This window comes from Amphibalanus amphitrite, unplaced genomic scaffold (assembly GCF_019059575.1).
Source record: "Amphibalanus amphitrite isolate SeventyFive unplaced genomic scaffold, NRLGWU_Aamphi_draft 000054F_arrow, whole genome shotgun sequence".
NCBI lineage: Eukaryota > Metazoa > Arthropoda > Thecostraca > Balanomorpha > Balanidae > Amphibalanus > Amphibalanus amphitrite.
The window spans coordinates 1,304,421-1,320,136 of NW_024881550.1; the positions used below are offsets into that span (position 1 = coordinate 1,304,421).

Consider the following 15,716-nt stretch of genomic DNA (forward strand, 5'->3'; position numbering starts at 1 on the left):
CACCACGGCCACCTCTGCCACGAGCACCACGGCCGGCGCCGGCAGGGACACCACCGGAGCGGCCACGGCCGGGACGGGTCACGGCCGGGTCACCGGGCCGGTCACGGTCAGCACCGGGACGGCCACTGTCAGCAGGGTCACGGGTCGGACCACGGCCACGGGTGGGGCGGGGGCCGACGGGGTCACGGGGCGGGCCCGACATACCACCAGCACGGCCACCAGCACGGCCACGGGACGGGCCGGGCGCACCACGGGACGGGCCGGGGTCGGGTCGGTCACGGGATGGGCCGGGTCGGTCACGGGACGGGCCACCAGCACCACGGCGAGCACGGCCACCACCGCCACGGTTAGGGCGGTTGTCACGGTCGCCGTCACGGACACGAGTGACACGGGTCACGGGTGGCACAGGGCGGGTCACGGGCGGCACGGTGTGGGTGACGGGGGTCCGCACTACCTCACTGTAGGTGCGTACAGCGGCAGCGGGCGCGTCAGGGACACGGCACGGGCCGTCGTCACGGGCACCTGTGCAGGGCGGGGCATGCACAGCACGGGGACCGGGAGTGTCGCGGGACACGTCATCAGTGAGGGCACGACCGTCGCGGGCTGGCTCAGGGCCAGGGCGGTCACAGCGGGCCTCGGTAGTGGCCGGCGCGGCGCTGCGGTCACCCAGGGCCGGGAACCCGGGCGGGGGCCGTCCTCCCCGGGAAGGGAAGCCGGGAGGGGTCCGCACACGGCGGGGAGGGACACTGGACGGGGCCAGCACGGCGTCGGACCTGTAAAAGACCATGGTCGGGAGCGGACCGTCCTCATCATCGCTGGCGCCGCTCGGGGTCGGGTCGCTGTCAGGGGCCGGGTGGCCGGGCAGGTCACGGGCCGGGTCACTCGGGACCGGTCCACGCCGGTCACGGCGGCGGCGGCGGCGCCTCCTTCCCCTCCGCTCATCACCCCCACCGCTACCCGAGTCAGTCGGCGGGGAGGGGGCGGGGGGAGGCCGGCCGGCGGCGGCCGGCGGCGAGCCGTCAGCTGACGAGGCAGAGGCCGGAGCAGGGACAGAGCGCGGAGCAGCGTCCGGCGGCGGCGTCTCTGCTCTGTCGGGCGGCGGGCAGTCAGCTGGGGAGAGTGGGGAGGACGGAGCCGGATCCAGCGGCGGCGTCGGGGCTCTGTCGGGGGACGGAGCGTCAGTGGTCACCGGGAGGGGAGGGGAGTCGGTGCCGGCCAGCCGCAGCGACAGAGGCAGGCTGTCCTCCGTCACGGCCGCCTCGGAGTCGGAGGAGACGGCCAGGTCCTCCAGCAGCGTCCGGTCAGAGGGGGAGGGGGAGGGGGCCCGCGGTGGGGTCTCCAGAGTGAGGTCCAGCTCACTCCCACTCTCCGACCGCCGACAAGCCTCCAGGGAGGGCGGGAACGGGGGCAGGAGGGGTGAGTCTGGACGGGGCGGGGCGGGGTCCCGCCGGGCCGGGGCCGCCGGCCGCCGGCCGCCACGGCCGATCGCCGCCATGAATCGCCGGGCGAGCCGCTGGAGGGGGCTGGGACGGTCCCGGTCGGCGGGGGGCGACACGGGGTCACCGGGAGGGTCGGGTCGGGCCGGGCTGGTCCGCAGGGACGCCAGGGACCGGCGGACGCGGGGCGTCAGGGCACACGGGGTGCCGAGCGGGGTCGACGACCCAGACGAGTCAGAGGTCGGGGTGACCGACCCATCAGTGGAGGACACACTAGACATGACTGACGTCACATCGGACACGTCCGACATCACTCCCGGTGACGGGACGGGCGACTGGGGCACAGACCCGGGGGGCAGCACCACACTGACCCTCACGGGGCCGGGCCGGGGCGTCACAGGGCCGGACCGGGGCGTCACGGGGCCGGGCCGGGGCGTCACGGGGCCGGGCCGGGGCGTCACGGGGCCGGGCCGGGGAGTCACGGGGCCATGGTCAACAGACGGCGAGTAGGACACCACGGTGACGTCACTGTCAGAGACGTCAGACGGCGCGGGGGAGCCTCCATCACCGTCGGTGACGTCATCGGCGGCCGGCCGGCCACCGGAGCCGCGCCGGTCGGCCAGCAGGCTCGACACACTCGAGCGGGGCGACCCGGGGCCGGGGTGCAAATTCCCAATAGTGCTACACGCTACGCACAGCCCAGGCGGGTGACGTCACGGTGTCGTCACTCGCGTCCGGGGCATGCGCATGGGGGCCCGCTCGGCTCTGGAGGCGACGGCGGCAGGCGGCTCAGAGAGATCTGCACGGCCGATGGGAGCGGGTTCCGAGATGTGCACGGCCGATGGGAGGGCTCGAAGACCACTGCTCTGATGCCTTTAATAGTCAACTACACTGCGAACGATTTATCGGGTATATCCGACGCAGAAGTTGCGGCGAAAGAACCTGAGGCTGTTGCGTCATGCAGCATTATGGTAAACGAAATGTGCTCTGCTCGTGCGAGGGTTTAGAGTTGTGGCTTGGTGGGACAGATTCCTGTGCCCATCGCCACTTGCTAGTAGTCTGAAGCTGTTCAGAGTAGTTGAGGTAGAAGAACAGTGAATTTCAAGCCAGTTTCTGAACTCTTCTCGGGTTTTGACGTCCTACATCCCAAAGTCAGGGTTGAGGTATCATCTTTGCAGTTCACGTCGACGGTCGATGTTTGAAAAGCCTGAAGATTCAAATTTTTTCCGAGAAAAAAAAAACACATCTTTTCCATCTTGCACCACAGGTAGGTACAGAAACAACACCACCCACAAATCCAACACAAATTACAGTCTAATAGGTGTAACACCAACACGGCCTTCAAATCCAACATCCAGCGCCAGGGCTGCGAAGTCGGAGTCGGAGTCGGAGTCGGTCGGAGTCGACAGATCTGCCCGGAGTCGAGTCGGAGTCGGAGTCGATTTTGGAAACCGTATCTGGAGTCGGAGTTGGAGTCACCGAAAATCAATCGACTCCGCAGTCCTGGCAGTGCTGCGGAGTCGGAGTCGGGAGTTGGAGTCGGTCGGAGTCGACACTCGACAGTTCTGCGCGGAGTCGGAGTCGGGGTCGGAGTTGGTTTTTGAAAGTCGGAGTCGGAGTCGGAGTCGCCTAAAATCCATCGACTCCGCAGCCCTGTCCAGCGCACTCGGCCAAGGCCATCAATCAAGGCCGTAATTCTATATACCCTGGTATGAGGCCCTTGAATTCGCGCCTTAGGTCCGTTTGGGTCCGCGTGTGATTCGTGCATAGACTCGTATATTGTCGTCATAGACTTTCCTTAACCTGTATCTGAACTAGCGAATAAATCCCCACCTCGTCTGACTATTGGCTGATGGATGTGACGTCACATAACCCCCAGGCCAATGAGCGTGGGCGTCAGGTTATGACGTCATCCCCCGCGAAAACCAGCCAGTCAGCGCTGGAGGTGCGTAGCGTGTAGCATGATTGGGAATTTGCGGCCGGGGTCAGAGGCCGAGCCGCGGACGGGGGCCTCGGGAGGGGTGAGCGGGGGCAGGGAGAGGCCGTCGTCACCTGCCACCGGTCGGTCAGTCCCAGCGGTCAGCGGGAGGGACGGCGTGTCCACGTGGACGGGGGAGCGGCGGCACAGGCGGGCATGGTTAGTGAGGCCGCGCCGGGTCGTGAAGCTCCGGCCGCACCAACAGCGGTGGGGCATGGCCACCGGGCCCGCAGCGGCCGGCTGGGAAAGCAGCCGTGCCGCGAAAAGTGGTACGGCAGCCGGGCACCACAGCCGCCGCACACCCACTGGGCCACGGTAAGGTCAACGTGGCAGCGCTTGATGTGACGTTTGAGGCTGTGCCTCATGGTGGAAGGGACACAATTGGCATACCTAAACCCACATCCCTCCACCGGGCACAGGAGCAGTCCGGGGAGGGGAAAGGGCAGCACCAGCCGGTCACCATCAATCCGGGGCTGGGTGTCCGCCGCCCGGGGAGGGGACACGGTGGGGTCACGGTGCGGTGGCGCAGACATGATAAAGGGCACAACAATACACTATCAAACAACACAACACAACACACAGCACACAGCACAAGCCTGCGAGTCGGGGGCGCCGGCTCGGACACCGGGAAACCACGCGGCGAGGCCGGAGCGGAGAGACGGTATGGGTACGGTGCACGGAATACGGGTAATTTAGACGTAAAACAGACCGAAAAGGGGTAGAATTGAAGCGAATGAGATCAAAAGAGATTTAGCAAAAACAAGAAACGTTCATCAACAGGCCGGCGTTAGGTGGGAAAGGGCGGGAAGGGAGTTCAAATTCAAAGGTTTGGCGCCAAATCCCAACGGTTTGGGTTTTGGCGCGAAACCTTTGAAAACGGGTCAACGGCTGAAGGCCGTTGCCCGGAAGCTAGGGGGGCGGGGGGGGGGGAGGCAGTCGCCGCGCGGTCTCACCTGGTGTAGAGCAGCAGCGGCGCCCCCTCCTCGGCAGGCGGCGACGGTGGCGACACCACGCGGACTGGCACAGCAACACGGCACTTCCTCAAGGTCACAGGGACACAGGGAATACAATTCCCGACCTTTTGGCCAAGATCAAAGTCAAAAAGCGCCTCGCGCGACCTCAAAATAGGTTAACAAACCCACAGATACTACACTTTGATCTTAGCCAAAAGGCCGAGAAGCGATACTTAAGCACAACATTTTTAGATACTTATGCAGTTAAGGGATAACTATCAGTACTAGTAACGATGCAGAGCTATAGCGTGAGCGCTAGTAGCCACGGCGAGTGATAAGAGTGGTCCATTATGTTACATTCAAAGTATACGCAGTTCCAGTTTATCCTCACCATGGTAAGTATCTGTAAGCACAAAAGATCGCCAAACTCGAAATAATTTCGAATTAGTGGCTCTCGACCGTGCGTTTGTACACACGCAAATGGAGACGGCGGCGCCGCGCCGACAGTTATCAGTCGTGCGACATCAGATGGCAGCACAGTCGAACACCACGACGTATATGGCAGCGCTCTACCCCCCCCCCCCCTAGCTGCATGCAGACAAAAGCATGCATCGCAAAAGTACGTATTGCACATGTACGTCAGCAAAAGTACTGATTAATCATGTACGTAACGAATAAGGCACGTATCGACAAAAATGTATCTTAATAGTAGTTAATGGCCATTTTCACGACGGTCTATCCGGCGAATGCACCTGATGTGATCAAATCTGCACGTACTTTCTTTTACAGCAAATAGCTTCATTTTATGAATTTATTACAGTGTTTTAATCGATGATGCTCTCTGAAAATATGACAAAGCAGGCATATAAGAAAGTAGTGCATATAAGCTAGTAGTGCTAGCTGATAGCTGCTAAGAGGACACACTGAACCTGATTTGACCAATTCTGCACTTTATCTGTACCACCTGTGCATCAAATGTGTACCAGATGGCCGTCGTGAAAACGGCTAATATGAATAAATAAAGCATTTGTCAGGACCTTACCAAAGCACAGATCTTGGGAATGTCGATAGATACTGCTATTTTTCCCGTTACTTTTTTCATTTCGATATACGATTGAACGCCTCACGCTGTAGCAAAACTAATACAAAGAGAAAAGTTTTAAAAACATGTGATGCTTTACGTAAGGCAAAGCTGTCGTCACCCACAACTTCCCACACGCTTCCCCACTGTCCATCACAGATACCGAATGAATAGTGATAAAGATGTCAGCTTTACAGGTACCTCAGTTAGATGATGATGCACCGTCTTTACTGAGTGTCACCAGATAGAGCGGCCTTGCCAGTCACATTTTAGGACGCCGATGCACCGTGTACTTGAAAGATGTCGATTGTCTGGGAACAAAATAAATGCGTGAATTATTTCGCATATTGTAGCGGTTATCGTGGCTCGGGTCGGGGGCGGCACGTAGTAGCGGAATTCGAGAAAGAAAAAAAACGTCTATAATCATAATGATATTGATTGGGTCATTTTTCTTCATGACCTGAGATGACCTCAGGGACATTGAGGGGTCACAGGTACAAGTTGCCGATACCCGCATTTTTCTTTCATTTAGTATGAGCGTTTGTCTATGACCGTGATCAAAAAGAGGCGTATTTTCATGTTTTGTCAATTTTTATTGTCAGATATCTTAAAAGTATCTTTATCCTTTTATTATCACTACATATCACAACGCATGATAACAAAAGTGGGCCGATCCTGGCTGTAGTGCAATGCCAGGCCAACCCGCGGCAGGGCTGGAGCAAGCTCCAAAAACCCCGCCAAAGTCCAAAAATCAGTTTAATATTCTGGTCCCCATGTAGGGGACGTATCAGATATTAAGCTGATAAGAACAGATTTTTTTTTATTCAAAAAAGTACATGGTGATTACAAGAACGACAGTACAAAAACAGAACATCACATACGGCGGCAACAGTCATGCCGGTCCGTCAACAACACCATGTTTCAGTAGACAGTAGAGAATAGCAACAGACCCCAGAGGGTCACCATGGCGGTCGGCCACACACCCCGGGCAGGGCTGGCGGGAGGAACGGGGGAGGGGGAGGAGGGAGGCGGCAGTGGGGGAGGCACCACGGCGGGCCGGCGGGGCGGGCCACGGAGGGGTGGGGGGGGGGGGGAGCCGGGAATCACTAACGGCGTCAGCCACCATCACCAAAGCAGGGCACCTGCTGTGCACACCGGCACCAGTCAGGACCGACACTCGGTCGGGGCGGCCACGAGGGCCCGCCATGCCCGTCGCCGTAGCGACCCATCACCTCCACCACTAGAGCAGCGCTCACCAGTGCTACCTCTAAAGCACAGCTAGGGGCACGTAGCCACTACTGCATCGGTGCAGCCATGCTACGGCACGGCTCACCAGCCACCACCAGGCTCAGCCACCATGGCCAGGGGAGAGCAGGGGAGGGGTTTCAGGGGTCCCGCTCCCGGCCCACACCGGCCGAGACCCACCGGAGGGCGCCGACCCCACACCACCGCCTCGGAGCAGGGAGGGCACCGTGACCCCGTGCGGCACCGGGGAGGGTCGACCGACAGCGGTCGACCACGACCCCGGGGCCACAGGGGACAGAGGGTGCCGGGGAAGGGGGGGGTAGAGGGGGGCCAGGGGAGCCCGGAGTGCGGGCCGACCGAGACGGGCAGCACATCGGTGCACGCATCAGCGAATCGTACAGGGACGCTGGGCGTCATCAGACCAAACAGGTTAGTCAGCGTAAGGTCACTGAGCGTCAATGACGGGTCGGTGGCAGCGGGGCCACGGACGACAGGGGAGCCTCGATCGGCAGCAGGCTACGAACAGAACACGGCCATCAGCAATAGTCGGCCACAAAGGGCATCCGGTCTGGACGAACACATATCTACTACGTTTGTCGGTGGCAGCAGGATCCACGGACGGCAGGAGGCCACGAATAGGGCTCCACACACAAACATACAGCTGGCGCTCCTAGTCAATGAACCGGAGACGGTATGCGCCACTTACACTACATGGTACGTACATATTGAGTTCGAACAACATAATGACAGATTGGCGGTATCCGCCACTACAGAGCTCCATCAGGACATCGGTACGAACATACAATAGCGGGCCGGCGGGCCAAGCTCGGCACGGGCAAACAACAGCGTGCCTATGGTCTGCCTATATGGACCAATACTGGTGTACACATTATCCCACTCCACCCGTCCCTTCCCACCCCACCCCACACTCCCACATACACTAGCACACACATGGGGTCGGTCCGAGCCGTCACCTCATAACGCTGACCGGGAGGAGAAACGGTCGGTACGGCGGTGGACGGTGGATCCGACTGGGACCTGAGGGGTCCGACTGGGACCTGGGTGGTCCGACTGGGACCTGAGGGGTCCGACTGGGACCTGAGGGGTCCGACGGGGACCTGAGGGGTCCGACTGGGACCTGAGGGGTCTGACTGGGACCTGAGGGGTCCGACTGGGACCTGAGGGGTCCGACTGGGACCTGAGGGGTCCGACGGGGACCTGAGGGGTCCCTAGCGGCCACTATCGGTGACAGGCATGTCGGTCACGCCGAGTCAGGCGGTGACGGACAGCAGAGGCGAGCATGTGTTACAATGTAGATACACATCACACGATAATTACATGACAGTCCCATCCCACCCCTCCCCTATCCCACCCCAACACTCCCCACCCTACCGCACTGCAGTAGCCGTCACTACTGACGGGCACTGTCACTGGCTAGAGGTGCTAGCTCACGGAGTTCTCAATGATCGCGATCACCGGCCACTGGGGCGGCCGCGAGTGGGGTCGCACGATCAGTCACGGGGAGCCAGGGCCGGCACAGCCGTGGGTGCCGGCCGGCCAGGCGGTCACGGGAGACAGCCCAAGGGCGGTCACAGAGACAGCCCACGGGCGGCCCCGGCGGACAGCCCACGGGCCGCTACGGCAGATCGTCTACGGGCGATCACGTTGGACCGTCTACGGGCGGCCACGGCCAGCGGAGGCCACTGTTCGCCCCAACGCTCCCGTCCCACCCCGTCCCAACACTCCCCGCCCCACGTCGCCGCGGCGCACATCACTGAGCGGTGACGTCACCGTGCCGCGCGTCACTGGGCGGCGACGTCATGCTGTCCGTCACTGAGACGGCAGCGAGCCGACGGGCACCAGCGGGCACCGACGAGCCCAGACCGACGCGACGGTCAGGGCACCACACGCACTAGTTTGCGACGCGGTCACCAGACGGCGCCAGCCAGCGCCGAGCGACGGGCGCCGCGGTACCAACGAGCGCCGGCCGACGGGCCGGCACAGTCTCCAGCCCGCAGCGGCGGGCGCCGGCACGGGGTGCGGCCCGGCGCACCGACAGCCCCGACCGACCGACAGTCTCGGGGAGAACGGTCGGCGCCGGGCGGCGGGGCGCAGCGCGGCGCACGGACAGCCGCGGTCACGAGCCGGGCGGCGGTCACGGAGGTGGCCACCGAGAGGGCGGCCACCGGCTTCGGCCACTTGATGGCGGCCGCCGGGAGGGCGGCCACCGGCCATCAGCAGCGGCCACTTGATGGCGACCACCGAGAGGGCGGCCACCGGCCATCGGCCACTTGAAGGCGGCCGCCGGGAGGGCGGCCACCGGCCATCAGCAGAGCGGCCACAGGCCACTTGACAGCGACCACCGGGAGGGTGGCCACCGGCCACGTGCAGCGGTCGCTTGAAGGCGGCCGCCGGGAGGGCGGCCACCGGCCATCAGGAGAGCGGCCACCGGCCACTTGACGGCGGCCACCGGGAGGGCAGCCACCGGCCACGGGCAGCGGCCACCGGGAGGGCGGCCACCGGGCACCAGCAGGTCGATCACCGGCCACTTGACGGCGGCCACCGGGAGGGCGGCCACCGGCCACTTGACGGTGCGCCAGACGCCAGCAGTCGACAGGGCCGGCACCAGACGGCACCAGCCGACGGGCCGGCACCAGCGGCACCAGCGGCAGACGGCGGCCACGGGCAGCGGCCGCCGAGCCCCGGTCACCGGTCCAGCGTGACCGGGCGGAGAGCGCCGTAGGGCGGCCGACGGACGCCAGGAGCGGCCTGGCGGTCACCGGAGGCGACCCCAGGTCACCGGCAGGCGACCACGGCAGCGGCCACCAGACGAGGGGCAGCCACGGCCACCACGGGGCAGCCACAGCCACCGGGTGAGGCAGCTCCAGCCACCGGGGGCAGCCACAGCCCCCGGGGGCAGCCACGGCCACCAGGTGAGGCGGCTCCAGCCACCGGGGGGCGGCCGGCCGCCAGACAGGCAGCTACAGCCGCCGGCAGGGCGGTCACGGCCACCGGTCACGGCCCGGGGTCACCGGTACACGCTGGCACACACACCACCCACCACACATACAGTGACACAGGGGTCACGGAGGGGGGGGGGGCGGACACCGGGCGGCGGACACCAGGGAGCGGACACCTCGGTCAGAGGGCCACGGACGGCGGTCAGGGGGCCACGGGCAGCGGCAGCGGTCAGATGTGACCCGGTCACATGGGTCAGCAGGGTCGGCTCAGGTCGTGTGACCAGTAGAGGCCTGATCATAAGGCCGCCGTCAGGCAGCCACCAGCACAGCACCGAATGCCACCGTCAGGCGGACGCCCAGGGCACATACACATACACAAACTCACACACCAAGCGATAACAAACAGTAACAATGACAACGTGTGACCTACAATGACACTGACGGCCACAAACATGCAAGATACACTATATGAACATAACAATTAACACCAAGCACAACATTCAAACGGCCCTGGGGTCAGCCGGACGGGAGCACGCGCCTAATACTGGCGTGAACCAGTGACGTGCTCCACGTACACGTCCCTCGACCACCTGAGGGTGTCGCTGACCATCAGCTTCCTCATCAGTCGGGCGTACACCCGGCTGACGCGCAGCTGTCGGAGGGTGGCCTCGTTAGTACGGACCCAGGTGCCCAGGGAGCCCAACACCAGGGCGTGCACGGAGGCCGTCTTGCCCTGCCGCCGCAGCTCCTGGACGAGGGGCGCGTACTTCCGCTCCTTGTCAGCGGCGGCGGCGCGGAGGGCCTCTGGACGATTTTCAAAAGACACCGTGACGTCGACAAGGGTCACTCGGTCACCACGGGTCACGACAAGGTCAGGTCGTAGGGCGGAGTCGAGGCCGGGCACTCGACGGTTGACCCGGACCTCGTCCCCGGGGAAGACCGGCGTGGCGCGCTCGAGCCGGGCCAGCAGCGCGTCATGCCTCCGCTGGTAGGCCTCTGCATGAGCGGTGAGGCAGTGATTCAAGACGTGCGGGAGGGTCTCTGCCGCGTACCCGCACCGGCGGCACCGGCGGTCTGCCCCTGGCCTGCGGGAGTACGCGTTAAGGGGGACCAGGGACAGACGGGCGCGGTGCACGAACCGCCAGTCGGCGAAACGCGTAAAGCTCCCATTATACATGTAATGGGAGCTCACCGGCTGGTCGGCGACGCACGACAGCACCTTGCCCTGCTGTGGGAGACGGGTCAGGTCGGCGAGGTCAGTGCGGCGGACCGCCTCCCGGAGCGCGCGCGACTCGCGCCGCGGCTCCACGTCCGCCTCCCCCACCTGCAGGACAGGGGGGTCAGCGGCGCGCCAGCGGACGGGGGCGCGGCGGGCGAGGGCGGTGGTGGCGACACGGGTCCGGGTCGAGCGGCAGGACACGCCGCCGCCGTCGTCCCGCATCGGAGCGCCGTTCAAATACTCCGCCAGGTCAGCGGGAGTGGGGTCACGGCGGACACGGCGCCGGGCGGCACCGGTCAGCTCGGCGGCCGCCAGCTCGGCCACCGCCGGGTCCCGCGAGTGCAGCAGGCGCTGGGTGGCCGCCGCCAGAAGGATATCCGCCTCCTGGGCGAAATGGGTTAGTCCCACGCCACCAGCACCTGTGGGGCTGTACAAGTAACCATTCGTGGCGTTTATTGGGAGGTTGAGGATCCCCTTCACTCGCCACCTGAGGGAACGGTCAAAAGCGGCCAGGGCCCCCTTGGGGATCACCCCCAGCCGCAGGCAGTGGGTCAGCCGTGGGGCGATGAACGCCCGCACCGCGTCCAGCTTCTGCCACGGGGCCAGGGGCGACCCCAGCAGGCGGGCGGCGTCCCGGCGCGCCTCGGCCACCACCTGCAGGGGCGGCTGGGTCAGCCGGGTGTGGCCGACAGGCCGGCCCAGGTACCTGTATGCCCCATCCCTGTCAATGAGGGGCAGAGGGGCACCGCACAGGGTGGCGGGCGGGGAGGGGGCGCCGACGGAGAGCAGGGCCGACTTCCCCGGGTTGGGGGTCAGCCCGGCCCAGGCGCACACGCGCTCCAGCAGCGCCAGGCCGTCCTGGACCTCGCTGCGCCGGCTGAAAATCAGAGCCAGGTCATCGGCGTAGGCGAGGCAGCGCACCTGCGCGGCGGCGAGGGCCCGCAGCAGCGGCTCCAGGGCGAGGGAGAAGAGGAGGCCGCTGAGGGGGCACCCCTGCCGCACGCCACGCTGGCACGCCACCGGCGCGGTCAGGCCGTCCCCGGCGCGGTACCGGGTGGCGCTGCCCTGGTACAGGCCCTGTACCACCGCCACGACCTCCTCCGGCACACCGATCCGCTGCAAGACCTGCCAAATGAGAGAGTGAGGGACGGAGCCGAACGCGTTGGCCAGGTCGATAAAGGCCACGTGGGCCTCCGTCCCGTCCTCCCGGGCGCTGTTGATGGCGCTCTGGAGCACAAAGTTGTGCTCCAGCACGCCGTCGAATGGCCGGAAACCCTTCTGGCCTGTGGAGAGGAGGTCAGCGGCCTCCACCCACCCGGACAGACGGTCGGCCCACACACCAGCGTACAGTTTGGCGACCGTGGCGCCGAGGGCGATGGGCCGCCAGCTGTCGGGCCGGGTCGGGTCACCTCCCTTGTGGAGGAGGGCCGTCTCCGACTCCAGCCAGGTGGGCGGGACGCGGCGCGCCAGCCGGCACAGCTCGAAAGCCCGGGTCAGCAGCAGCGCGCCGGGGTCGAGGGCGCGCCAGGCGGCGTACCGCAGCCCGTCAGGGCCGGGGGCGGTGTTGGCCGCCCGCCGGAGACGGCCCCACACCTCGTCGGCTCGGAACGGGGCGGTCAGGGCCGGGGAGGGGGCGGCGGGGGTCAGGTCAGGGACCTCCTGCGGCCGCCGGTCCCACTCCACAGGGGGGCAGGGAGGAGGGGCGAAATGGGCCGCCAGCTGCTCGCCGGGCACGGGGCACGGGGGCGTCTCCTCCCGCAGCACCTGCCGCACCGCCTTCTCCCTGTTGGCGCGGTACAACTTTTGCAGCCGACTGGCCTCCTCGGCCGCGTAGGCCGGCGGCTGCCAGGGCCGTCGGTGGTCCTCGGCCGGCTCCGGCTCCTGCTCCGCTGGAGGGGGGCGGGGCTCGCCGGCGGGACGGTCAGCGGGCGGCCGCTCGTTAGCGGGGCGCCAGGGGGCGGGGCGCCGGCGCCGCTCGTGGTAATCGGCGTTGCGCCGGGCCGCCTCGGCGCACAGCCGAGTCAGCTGCCGCTCCACCTCCTCCCACGGGGCGCGGGTCTCCTGCAGGGCGGTCAGGACCGGGATAAACTCCTGCTGGAGCTCGGTCGGCTCCGGGCCCTGCTGGGTGGGGTCAGGAGCGCCGGCGGGGTCAGGGGCGCCGGCGGGGTCACCAGCACCTCCAGCACCACCACCACGGCCGGCACCACGGCCCCGACCACGGCCAGGGCCGCCGCGGCCACGGCCACGACCACCACCACGGCCACCGCCACCGGCACCACCGTCAGGGTCACCAGCGGGGTCACCAGCGGGGGCACCAGCAGCACCACCCCGGCCACGGGAGGCACCACCTCGGCCACGACCGCGGGAGGCACCACGGCCACGACCACGACCGCGGCCGCCACCACGGGCACCGCCGGCAGGTCGGTCAGGGGCGGGGTCACGGTCAGTGGGCGGGTCAGCGGGCAGGTCACCGGGCGGAGCACGGGGCGGAGCACGGGGCGGTCCACCAGCCACAGCGCCGGCGGGGTCACCGGGCGGGGCGCGCGGCGGGTCACCGGGCGTCACACGAGCAGCAGTGCCGGGCGAGCCGCGGGGCGGGTCAGCACAGGGCGGGACACGAGCAGCAGCACCGGGCGAGCCGCGGGGCGGGTCAGGCGGGACACGGGGCACGGCGCGGGGCGGGTCAGGCGGGACACGGGGTACGACGCGGGGCGGGTCAGCGGGCGGGCGACCACTACGGCCACCTCTGCCACGAGCACCACGGCCGGCGCCGGCAGGCTCACCACCGGAGCGGCCACGGCCGGGCCGGGTCACGGGAGGGTCACGGGCGCCGCCGGGACGGTCACGGTGAGCGGGGTCACCGGGCGGACCACGGCCACGGGTGGGGCGGGGGCCGGCGGGGTCACGGGGCGGGCCCGACACACCACCAGCACGGCCACCAGCACGGCCACGGGACGGGCCGGGCGCACCACGGGACGGGCCGGGGTCGGGTCGGTCACGGGATGGGCCGGGTCGGTCATGGGACGGGCCACCAGCACCGCGGCGAGCACGGCCACCTCCACCACGGCCGGGGCGGGGGTCACGGCCGCCGTCACGGACATGGGTCACCGGCGGCACGGGGTGCGGCGCGGCACGGGGCACGGGTGGCACAGGGTGGGACACCGGGGTTCGCACCACCTCACTGTAGGTACGAGTGGGGCCGACACCATCACCGACAGTGGCACGGACACTGGGTGACACGGGGTCGACACGGGGTGCGTCACGGGGCGTGTCACGGGCCGGGAACCCGGGCGGTGGCCGTCCTCCCCGGGACGGGAACCCGGGAGGGGTCCGTACACGACGGGTAGGGGTACAGGGCTGGGTGCGCGCGGTACAGTCACGGCCACGGTCAGTGGGGGTCACAAGGGGGCCACCAAGGTCACTGACAGGCGGGCCACGGCGGGGGTCACCGTCCACCGGGTCCTGTGGGACGGGAGCACGGGACTGGTGGAACACCAGTGTCCGGCGGGGCCAGCCACAGCCGTCACCACTGGTGTCCCTCGGGGGTGGGCTGCCATGGGAGGACGGGTCACGGCCGGGGTGGGACGGGCGGGCCGGGTCACCGGGGACGGGCACGTCACGGGCCGGGTCACGGGGGACCGGTCCACGCCGGTCACGGCGGCGCCGGCGTCGCTTCCTTCTCCTCCGCTCATCACCCCCACCGCTACCCGAGTCAGTCGGCGGGGAGGGGGCGGGGGGAGGCCGGCCGGCGGCGGACGGCGGCGAGCCGTCAGCTGACGAGGCAGAGGCCGGAGCAGGGACAGAGCGCGGAGCAGCGTCCGGCGGCGGCGTCTCGGCTCTGTCGGGCGGCGGGCAGTCAGCTGGGGAGAGTGGGGAGGACGGAGCCGGATCCAGCGGCGGCGTCGGGGCTCTGTCGGGGGACGGAGCGTCAGCGGCCACCGGGAGGGGAGGGGAGTCGGTGCCGGCAAGCCGCAGCGACAGCGGCAGGCTGTCCTCCGTCACGGCCGCCTCGGAGTCAGAGGAGACGGCCAGGTCCTCCAGCAGGGTCCAGTCAGAGGGGGAGGGGGGCCGCGGCGGGGTCTCCAGGGTGATGTCCAGCTCACTGCCACTCTCCGACCGCCGACAAGCCTCCAGGGAGGGCGGGAACGGGGGCAGGAGGGGTGAGTCTGGACGGGGCGGGGAGGGGTCCCGCCGGGCCGGGGCCGCCGGCCGCCGGCCACCACGGCCGATCGCCGCCATGAATCGCCGGGCGAGCCGCTGGAGAGGGCTGGGGCGGTCTCGGTCAGCAGGGGGCGACACGGGGTCACCGGGAGGGTCGGGCCGGGCCGGGCTGGTCCGCAGGGACGCCAGGGACCGGCGGGCGCGGGGCGTCGGGGCACACGGGGTGCCGAGCGGGGTGGACGCCTCGGAAGAGTCAGAGGACGCGGTGGACGTCACACCAGAGGACGACACGCGTGACGTGACGGACGTGTCGTCAGACATGACACCCGGCGACGGGACGGGTGACCGGGACTCAGTGGACCGGGGCGACAGTACGACCGTTACGGTGGGAACGGGGGTGTCACCACACGGGTCACTGGGGTCAGCACGGGGCGTCACGGGGCCGGGACGGGGCGTCACGGGGCCATGGTCAACAGACGGCGAGTGGGACACCACGGTGACGTCACTGTCTGAGACGTCAGACGGCGCGGGGGAGCCTCCATCACCGTCGGTGACGTCATCGGCGGCCGGCCGGCCACCGGAGCCGCGCCGGTCAGCCAGCGGGCTCGACACACTCGAGCGGGGCGAGCCGGGGCCGGGGTCAGAGGCCGAGCCGCGGACGGGGGCCTCGGGAGGGGTGAGCG

The 15,716-nt window shown here is 67.2% G+C and overlaps 1 non-coding gene and 1 pseudogene across 1 annotated transcript; both read right to left on the reverse strand.

Annotated features, from left to right (window-relative positions):
• Window positions 1-4,455: 4,455 nt before the first annotated feature.
• Window positions 4,456-4,598, reverse strand: LOC122378084 (annotated as a pseudogene).
• A 1,509-nt stretch (window positions 4,599-6,107) lies between these two features.
• On the reverse strand, window positions 6,108-6,292 carry LOC122378101. The gene has a single exon (XR_006255980.1). It is a non-coding gene; the product is annotated as a U2 spliceosomal RNA (small nuclear RNA).
• Between the last annotated feature and the right edge of the window lie 9,424 nt (window positions 6,293-15,716).